We start from the raw sequence: 9,137 nt of genomic DNA, 5'->3' as shown, positions 1-9,137 counted from the left end.
CCACTTGCAAATGCCAACTGCTCATGGTCAGCTGACCCCGGGGCTAGGACCTTAGGGAATTCCTAGTAGCTGCCGAGACTGCCTTTGCCTTGGGGATTTTCCCTTCCCTCCCCTCTGCTGGTGGGAGGGAAGCAGCATGTGGGATGTGAACTGAAGTGCACCTGGAAATCCTCTGCGTCTGCCATCTGGGTCTCTAGCTGTCTAGAGCTAGTATTGGTAGTCTGTGGTGCCGCCTGGGTCTCTGCCATCTGGACCTAATGCAGGTCACTCCGTGGTGCTCTCTGGGTTTGGGACAGGACCTCAAGACTTTGCTGCAGTCTCCCCTCTGTTTGGAGGGCTCTGTCTACATTGGATCTGTTTGTGTTTGTGTCTCTGTTTAGTGTTGCACCACCCTCCGAGGGTGCTTGAGCACAGTCTGCATCACAGTGGCCAAGACCAGGTCCATCTGGTTGTCAGAAAGCAGCAAGATAGGCTGCGCCTCTACTCACTAAGTGTATTAGTCCATTTTCACACTGCTGATAAAAACATACCCGAGACTGGGAAGAAAAAGAAGTTTAATTGGGCTTACAGTTCTACATGGCTGGGGAGGTCTCAGAATCATGGCGGGAGGTGAAAGGCACTTCTTACAAGGTGGTGGCAAGAGAAAATGAAGAAGATGCAAAAGCAGAAGCCCCTGATAAAACCATCAGATCTCATGAGACTTATTCACTACCTTGAGAACAGTATGGGGGAAACTGCCCCCACGATTCAAATTATCTCCCACCTTGTCCTTCCCACAACTCGCGGGAATTATGGGAGTACAATTCAAGATGAGATCTGGGTGGGGACACAGAGCTAAACCGTATCACTAGGGGAGAAACACGTTCCAGGAATTTCCTTTGATTTTGTCATCCTCTTTGGAACTCCAGAGTAGTTCCTGTTTCTGTGTCAAATTTTGTTGGTGGAAAAAGCATGTAAACTATTTTCTAGACTATCTGAGACTCCAGCTGGTTACATACTGTGGCCCATTTTGTGCATGTTTTAAAACGATGGGCAGACTACAATAAGGAAAATTCAGAGCTCACATGGTTAACCTGCAATTGTAGAGTTCGAGTCTTCTAAAGCTCTCTCTATTTCTCCCTTTTATCTGCTGTTAAGTTACTGGTGTTGAGATAAAACTCACTGTTTTAAGGTTACTTGGAAATTTTGTTTTTCTTATATGGTTCAGCCAGTTCTAGCTAAAATATAAACATTGGAAACTTACTTGAAACTGAAGGAAAAAAGGTTTTAAAATCAAAACTGCCATGAACACTGCTTTATCCAAAATTTTGGTCCACCATTTTCTTGGATTACCTATTAGGGCAAACAAAGCCTAGCCATGTGAACAGGTTCCAATTTTGTCAGAAATAACTTGGATCCAGCTATCTTTTATAGGTCAGTGAGTCTGTGATGCTGCCTCATGGCAGGAGTTCCAAGGTGAAAGCTATTGGATCTGTGTGCATGTATGTATGCCTGTTTAGATGTGTTTATGTATATGTGCATGTAGTATTTTTTTTTTTTTTTTTTTTTTTTGAGACGGAGTCTCGCTCTGTCACCCAGGCTGGAGTGCAGTGGCGCGATCTCGGCTCACTACAAGCTCCGCCCCCTGGGTTCACGCGATTCTCCTGCCTCAGCCTCCCGAGTAGCTGGGACTACAGGCACCCGCCACCACGCCCGGCTAGTTTTCTTGTATTTTTTAGTAGAGACGGGGTTTCACCGGGTTAGCCAGGATGGTCTCGATCTCCTGACCTCGTGATCCGCCCGTCTCGGCCTCCCAAAGTGCTGGGATTACAGGCTTGAGCCACCGCGCCCGGCGCATGTAGTATGTTATGTGTTGTGTCTAGAATGCTACCAAATTGGCTTATAAGTAGATGAGTACTCATAAATTAAGTCCAAATGCCTTTCAGGTTCACAAGAATTTAGTAGTCTTTAATAAATAAAACTTGGACCCGGCAGAATGGCTCCCGCAAAGAAGGGTGGCGAGAAGAAAAAGAGCCGTTCTGCCATCAACGAGATGGTGACCCGAGAATACACCATCGACATTCCCAAGCGCACCCATGGAGTGGGCTTCAAGAAGCGTGCCCCTCGGGCACTCAAAGAGATTCGGAAGTTTGCCATGAAGGAGATGGGAACTCCAGATGTGCGCATTGATACAGGCTCAACAAAGCTGTCTGGGCCAAAGGAATAAGGAATGTCCTATACTGAATCCGTGTGCGGCTGTCCAGAAAACGTAATGAGGATGAAGATCCACCAAATAAGTTCCATACTTTGGTTACCTATGCACCTGTTACCACTTTCAAAAATCTACAGACAGTCAATGTGAATGAGAACTAATCGCTGATCATCAAATAAATCAAATAAAGTTATAAAATTGACTTAAAAAAAAAAAAAGCTGGCTTTAGAATTATTGGTAAAAGAAAAATAAAAATGTCTTCAGTATCATCAATATACATTTTTGCCTGGGTAAATAAGTTTTACATTTGCCTCTGCTAAATGTTTCAAGCTGTCAGGGTTTGGCGCAAACGTTATGAGACTATAAATCCAGATAAAACAGGAATAACCTTTTTTTTTTTTTTTTTTGACAAATAAGACTAAGATTGTTGATTCAATGGAAACAGCTGAATCTTCTGAGTTATTAGCAAAATGCCCATTTGTTTAATTTTAAAATTCTTACTTAGGTGAACATCTAATGTTCACAGACTTTACAAATGGTTAACAAGGGCTGGACATGGTGGCTTATCCCTGTAATCCCAACACTTTAGGAAGCTGAGGCAGGAGGGTCATTTGAGCCCAGGAAATCAAGACCAGCCTGGGCAATGTAGTGAGACCCCATCGCTACAAAAAATTTAAAAAATTCACTGGGTGTGGTAATGCGTGTCTGTAGTCCAACTTACTCAGGAGCCCGAGGTGGGATCACTTGGGCCCAGTGAGGCTGCAGTGAGCTGTAACTGCCATTGCACTCTAGCTGGGGCAACACAGTGAGACCCTGTCTTTAAAAAATGGTTAACAGGAAAATAACTTCAAATCATGACTAGCTTTGTATAATATCTCAGTTTTCAGAAGTAATCTAGATAAACTGGAAAAAACTGAGTACGTATAAGTGAGATAAATGCTTATAAGTGGACTTTCTGTGTAATTTAATATCTTGTCCAGGTGTGGTGGCTCACACCTGTAATCCCAGCACTTTGGGATGCTTCTTCAGGTGAATCACCTGAGGTCAGGAGTTCGAGACCAGCCTGGCCATCATGGTGAAACCCTGTCTCTACTAAAAATACAAAAATTAGCTGGGTGTGGTGGTACCTGTCTGTAATTCCAGCTACTCAGGAGGCTGAGGCAGGAGAATCGTTTGAACCCGGGAGCAGAGGTTGTAGTGAGCTGAGATCATGCCATTGCACTCCAGCCTGGGCAACAGAGTGAGACTCCATCTTAAAAAATTCTTAAAATTACTTTGCATTAAATAATAAATGCTCATTGGATGTCTGGGTCATTTCCAATTAAGAAAAGACTGTGCTATGGGAAAATGTGTTTCTAAAACTTACGGAATGGTTTCATCTACAAAATAACATCTGATAGTTCAAGATTTCTTGCTTCCTGGGTTTTCACTAAAATTTAAGGTACTAAGAATAGGAATTCTAATCAATATATAATTCTATAAATTGTGTTCTTATTAAGAGAACAAATAATTTTATGTCATTTGAAAGTTGTTTAAAAGTTATTTATGAAGAAAGATAAAAAGAAACTAATAAGTAGGGGAGAGAGTAATAAAACAAGTTTTGGCTATGAAGATGTATTTTTGGTAAGGATAGGAAGAAAAGAAAATAATTTTATGTAAGAAAGGATATTATGTGGTAAATTCTTATCCTAAAGTAAAATGACTAGAAAAGACAGAAATATCAGACAAGTCAGAAAGTCAAACATGTTGTAGATGGTCAGTGTAGGTTGTGATAAGGTTTGTAAAGGGCAATTACCTGAGACTGGGTTATTTATTTATTTATTTATTTATTTAAGACGGAGTCTTGCTCTGTCACCCAGGCTGGAGTGCAGTGGTGCGATCTCGGCTCTCTGCAAGCTCCGCCTCCCGGGTTCATGCCATTCTCCTGCCTCAGCCTCCTGAGTAGCTGGTACTACAGGTGCCCGCCACCACACCTGGCGAATTTTTTTTTTTTTTTTGTAGTTTTAGTAGAATTGGGGTTTCACCATGTTAGCCAGGATGGTCTCGATCTCCTGACCTCGTGATCTGCCCGCCTCAGCCTCCCAAAGTGCTGGGATTACAGGCGTGAGTCACCGCACCCAGCTGAGACTGGGTAATTTATAAAGAGGTTTGATTGGCTCAAGGTTCTGCAGGCTGTGAAGGAAGTATGGCCATGAGCATCTTCTTGGGGAGGCCTCAGGGAGCTTTTACTTAGGGCGGAGGCAAAGCAGGAGCTAGAGAGTACCGGGGAGGTGCCACACACTTTCAAACCACCAGATCTCATGATAACTCTCTATCATCAGGACAGGACCAAGGGTATGGTGCTAACCTCTTCATGAGAAATCCACCCTTATGATCCAGTCACCTCCCACCAGGCCCTTCTTCCAACACTGAGGATTACATTTCATTATGAGAGATGTGGGCAGATCCAAACCATATCAAACTCACCACTGCACTCCAGCCTGGGTGGCAGAGCCCAGCAGACTCCCAGAGTTGAGGAGACAGCTGAGAAGCCAAAGTCAGGGTGGGTAGGGTCAGGGACAGGGCACCCTTAGCTTGAGTGCCTCCACTGAGCACCAGGCACTCGCTTCTTACGGGGCAACTCCCAGCACTAGACACACACACACACACACACACACACACATATATATATATATATAGAGATGGAGTCTCGCTCTGTCATCCAGGCTGGAGTGTAGTGGCGCAATCCTGGCTCATTGCAACCTCCGCCTCCTGGGTTCAAGCGATTCTCCTGCCTCAGCCTCCAACTAGCTGGGATTACTGACACCCACCACCACACCCAACTAATTTTTGTATTTTTAGTAGAGACAGGGTTTCACCATGTTGCCCAGGCTGGTCTTGAACTCCTGACCTCAAGTAATCTGCCTGCCTTGGCCTCCCAAAGTGCTGGGATTACAGGCGTGAGCCACCACGCCTGGCCACTGAATGCATTTTAAACAGGATTGCAAGAGACATGTGCTGCGGTGACTCAAGGTTTAATGGATTTTGGGCTGTGCAGGATGTGTCTTTGTTAAACAAGTGCCTGAAGGCAACTTGCTGGTTAAAAGTCATCACCATTCCCTTAATTTCAACTACCCAGGGACACGTACACGGCCAAAGGTCGCAGGGACCTCTGCCTAGGAAAGCTAGGTATGGTCCAAGGTTTCTCCCCATGTGATAGGCTGAAACAATGCTGCTAAAAGGTTTATGGAGATGTTTGCATATGCATCTCAAGGCACAGCATTTTCCTTTAAACTTATTCATGTCACAGAGATTTTTGTCCATATGTCTTACTGCTGATTTCCTCCCTACAATGATCCTATTGTCCAGCCACTCCCTTATCTTTAAGATGGTAAAGATAATTATCAATAAATACTAAGGGAACTCAGAGACCGGTGCCGGCGTGGGTCCTCTGTAAGCTGAGCGCCGGTCCCCTGGGCCCACTTTTTCTTTCTCTATACTTTGTCTCTGTGTCTCATTTCTTTTCTCAAGTCTCACGTTCCACCTAACGAGAAACACCCACAGGTGTGGAGGGGCAGGCCACCCCTTCAGGGGTGTGGTGTGGTGGCTCATGCCTGTAATGCCAGCATGTTGGGAGGCTGAGGTGGGGGCATCAGTTGAGCTCAGGAGTTCCAGACCAGCCTGGGTAACATAGTGAGATTCCCCTGTACAAAAGTGTAAAAATTAGCTGGGTGTGGTGGCACGTGCCTGTAGTTCCAGCTACACAGGAGGCTGAGGCAGGAGGATCAGTTGAGCCCAGGAGGTTGAAGGTTGCAATGAGCTGAGATCACACCACTGCACTCCAGTCTGGATGACAGAGCGAGACCTTATCTCAAACAATTAAAAAAAAAGAGGATCAGGTGTCTTAGTCTGCTTGTTATAACAAAATACTGGAGACAGGTTAATTTATAGAAAGCAGAGGTTTCTTTCTAACAGCCGTGGAGGCTGGGAATCCAGGCATCCTCTGGAGGGAGAGAGGGAAGGTAGGCTGTGTCCTCACAGGGTGGAAGGCAGAGGGGGATCCCACACCCAAGACCCCCCACCCACTTTTTTTTGTTTGAGATGGAGTTTCACTCTTGTTGCCCAGGCTGGAGTGCAATGGCATGATCGCGACTCACCGCAACCTCCGCCTCCTGGGTTCAAGCGATTCTCCTGCCTCAGCCTCCCAAGTAGCTGGGATTATAGGCATGCGCCACCACACCCGACTAATTTTGTATTTTTAGTAGAGATGGGGTGTCTCCATGTTGGTCAGGCTAGTCTCGAACTCCCGACCTCAGGTGATCTGCCCACGTCAGCCTCCCAAAGTGCTGGGATTACAGGCGTGAGCCACCGTGGCCGGCCCACTTTTTTTTTTTGAGACAGGGTCTCACTCTTTCACCCAGGCTGAGTGCACTGACATGATCACGGCTCACTTCAGCCTCGACCTCCAGGGCTCACGTGATCCTCCTGCCTCTGCTACCCAAATAGGTGGGACTACAGGCCCATACCACCATGCCCAGCTAATTTTTTATTTTTTGTAGAGATAGGGTCTCACTATGTTGCCCAGGTTGGTCTTGAACTGGATGCCAGTGATTCTCTCATCTCGGTCTCCCAAAGTGCTGGGTTTATAGGTGTGAGCCACTGTGTCTGGCCCCAAGTCCTTTTATTGTTGCACAAATCCAACCATGAGGGCGGCACCTACTGTCAGGCCCCACCTGCCTATACTGTTGCACCTGGCAGTGCGTTTCCAGCCTGTGAATTTGTGGGGCACATTCACCCCCCAGCACCAGGCAACAGAGTGCTGCCTGACGCTGCTACCTGGAGTAGCACACTGTTGCAGGCTGAAAGAGTGAGGGTCGCGATCAACTCAGTATAGCACTGGAGGTGCTATGAGTAAACGGCAAACTGTTTCTCATAAATGCAGAACGTTGGCAAACTGACAAACTGCGTCTGCCGCCCAGAAGGAATGCCGAGGGCAGTCACGCCTCAAGCGCAGTGTTTCCTGTGATTAGGTACATCTGAAGCCTGTTAGTAACAATATGAACCTGTGATCAATTAAGCAGCTGACCAGTTGTTACCTCCTCCTCCCTGCTCTTGCTACCCAATAAATACGAAGGGCTGTGGAAGCTCGGGCAGGCGGTGCCCTTGCTCACTAGAAGCAGGGAGCTCTCTCCTTCTTCCCCGTGTTACCCTTCCTTTAAAATAGTCCCTTTTGTTTTAAGTTTTCATTTCTATGTTCGTCCCCCTTCCTTCAGTCTCATGATGACGGTCTCAAGTAGTAACAGCAGTCTGCCACAACACAGGAGGTGTGAAATCCACATTACAGAGGCAAACGGGCTGCTGAGGACACTGATGTTGGTGATCAAAGTTTGTGGGGGGCCTGGGCAACATGGCGAGACCCCCACCTCTAATATATATATCTATATATATGTATATATACACACATACATATATACACACACATATATACACACACATATATACACATATATATACACACACATATACACACACACACACATATATATACACACATACACACACACAAAAATTAGCTGGGGGTGGTGGCTTATGCCTGTAGTCCCAGCTATTCAGGAGACTGAGGTGGGAAGATGGCTCGAGCCCAGGAGTTGGAGACTGCAGTGAGTCATGGTGGCACCACTGCACTCCAGCCTGGGCAACGGAGTGAGACCCTGTCTTTGGAACTAAAAAAAAAAGTTCCAAGCCAGGCGTAGTGGCTCACGCCTGCAATCCCAGCACTTTGGGAGGCCAAGGCAGGTGGATCGCCTGAGGTTGGGAGTTCGAGACCAGCCTGGCCAATATAGTGAAAGCCTGTCTCTACTAAAAATACAAAAATTAGCCGGGTGTGGTGGCACATGCCTGTAGTCCCAGCTACTCGGGAGGCTGAGGCAGGAGAATCCTTTGAACCCTGGAGGCAGAGGTTGCAGTGAGCCGAGGTTTTGCCACTGCACTCCAGCCTGGGTGACAGAGTGAGATTCCGTCACACACACAAAGTTCCTAGGGTGAGAGATTTCCCTCCCTCCCCTGCCTGGCCCTGCTCCAGGGCTTCATTCTCAGGAAGCAGGGATGCCCCGGGAACACCAGAGTTTGGAAGATGCTCTGGTGGGTGTTTGCAGCTGGGTGGGTGGGCAGTGGGGGCTCCCCTGCCTTTGGGCTGTCCACTGCCCTCTGCTGGCTGGGCCTCACCTCAGTTGACACTCAGAAGTGCTCCCCATTTAGGGGCAGGTGCCTGACACCCTGAGGCCAGCTGTGCAGAGGGCTGGAAAGTGCCTAGAGTGTGTGTCCTTTTCAGTGCACAGCAAAGGGACCCTCAGTTCCATTTTACAGGTGAGGAAACTGAGGCAGAGGCAAGGTGTGGTCAAACACTCCCTGGTAACTGATCCATTAGTGGAGTCAGGATCCCCCATACTATTTTCAAGAACCAGACAGTGCCAAGGTTCCTCTGGACCAGCACCTTCCTCTCTGCAGTCAGAGGGCAGCAGGGGCAGCTTTGCCCTGCAGCTGTGGCTGTGTGTGCCTGGCAGCTGCCTCTGCTCTGTTGTTGAGGATGACAACACCGGCCTTGCATGGTTGTGGTGAGGATTCCGCAGACCCACCTCCATCCTGCTGGGTGTTCTAAGGCCACACCTCCCCACAGGGTTGGCTCACAGCCCAAGCCCTGGCCATGACCTTCCTCCCATGGCTCAGCCCACCCAGCTTTCCAATCGAGGGTGCCACAGCCACTACCCCCGGCTTTCTGGGGCAGTAGGTGGGTGACCACGGTACAGGGCTTAGTTGAAAAGCAAAACAGCCTTGAGGGCTGGTAAAATCCCGTTCAAAGGGGGAAAACCCGTGAAGAGACTAGGAAGTATAATCCTCTCCTGGGCACAGAGAACACACAGGACATTCTGAATGTATTCCACAGGACGAAACTGGTCAGTCATTTTCT

At 47.5% G+C, this 9,137-nt stretch overlaps 1 pseudogene; it reads left to right on the top strand.

Annotated features, from left to right (window-relative positions):
• The first annotated feature begins 1,959 nt into the window (after nt 1-1,959).
• On the top strand, nt 1,960-2,390 carry LOC695726 (large ribosomal subunit protein eL31 pseudogene; annotated as a pseudogene).
• Nucleotides 2,391-9,137: the final 6,747 nt, after the last annotated feature.

The sequence above is a fragment of the Macaca mulatta genome, chromosome 1 (assembly GCF_049350105.2).
Source record: "Macaca mulatta isolate MMU2019108-1 chromosome 1, T2T-MMU8v2.0, whole genome shotgun sequence".
In the NCBI taxonomy this organism is placed as follows: domain Eukaryota; kingdom Metazoa; phylum Chordata; class Mammalia; order Primates; family Cercopithecidae; genus Macaca; species Macaca mulatta.
Note: the sequence above shows the minus strand (reverse complement) of the source record. Positions and strands in the feature narration are given on the sequence as shown.